The sequence below is a fragment of the Chaetura pelagica genome, unplaced genomic scaffold (assembly GCF_000747805.2).
Source record: "Chaetura pelagica isolate M959 unplaced genomic scaffold, ChaPel_1.0 scaffold3, whole genome shotgun sequence".
Classification (NCBI taxonomy): domain Eukaryota; kingdom Metazoa; phylum Chordata; class Aves; order Apodiformes; family Apodidae; genus Chaetura; species Chaetura pelagica.
This window is the reverse complement of record NW_009952974.1, coordinates 6668641-6669914: the sequence shown is the minus strand read 5'-3', so window position 1 is coordinate 6669914 and position 1274 is coordinate 6668641.

Sequence of the window (1274 nt, the reverse complement as noted above, 5' to 3'; positions counted from 1 at the left end):
CGCCCGGGCGCCGCCCTGCCCGGCCCCGTGCGACGGACGGCGGCGGAAACGCCGCGGGAACAATGCGGCTTCCTGCGCTGCAGGAAACAGCCCCGAGGGGGGACGGGGCTTGGGCGTGGACCCTCGTGTCCCCTAGGGATGGGACATGTGGCTTTGCAGGGCGTCCCGGGCCCTCGTGTCCCCTTGGGGATGGGACATGTGGCTTTGCAGGGTTTCCTGCGGGGGTTGGCAGTGCCCTGTGCAAGTGCGTGTCCGCAGCAGCAGCAGAGACACGCTGGCACAGACCGGGTGGATGTACCATCCCCTGCAGGCGTGCAAGCGTGCAACAGCAGCATGTGGGCAGGGGGGGGCACGGGCGCTGGCAGCAGCCCTTTGGGGTGCATGCTGGTGCACGTGTGAGACCTTGTGAGACGTGTCTGTGCACAGCCTCACTTCATGCCTTTAACCCCTGGGCACTGGGGTTTGCACACACATCATCGTACCAGGGAGACACGGCTCGTGTGTGTGAGTTTATGCCACATGCACGTGCACAGGGTGCTCTGCTGTTCCACCCAGACTCTGCAAGGTGTGGGCACCCATGTGCACGTCCTGGCAGCCTGCCCGGTGCTAAGGTGCTCTGCAGTGTGGCGTGCCACCCCCTGTCCTGCCCCATGCGTGGGGTGCCCACCCCTGTCCCATGGCAGTACCCCCTCCCCTGCCCCCACTAACCCTCTCTCCCCTCTCTCCTGCAGGCTGCAAGCTCTCCTGCCACACCAAGTGCCAAGCCAAGGTAAGGGTGGTGCCCCGAAGCGTGCCTGTCCCTGCCTGGGGGGCACGGGGGACTTGGAGGGAGGATGCTGCATTCCATGCCAGCTGACCCCACCAGATGGGCACCCAGACGTGGGTGCCCCATGATGGTGGCTGTGGGCTGGTTGTGAGGGCATTGGTATCATTGGTGGGTGAGGCTGGCAGTGCCATCCTGCTGCCTGGCCCCCTGTCTGGACACAGGGCTGTGTTTTAGGGTGCAGCTCTACTCAGAGGGGGCTGACAGGGATCTGTGTCCTGGCATCTGGAGAAGGGTGCACTTTGCCAGGCTGCTGCTGCTGCTCGTGGGTGCCATGCGCTGCTGGCAGCACACAGGCAGGCTGAGCATCTCTGCCCATACCCATCACTGCTGGGGGCGGATCTCGCTGGTGGCTGGGAGCTGAGCTGAAGATGCCTGGTGGTGACGTCCGTCTGTCCGGCTGCCGAACCAGCGGAGGGGGACCCTACAGCAGCCCCGGTTCTCAGGGGAG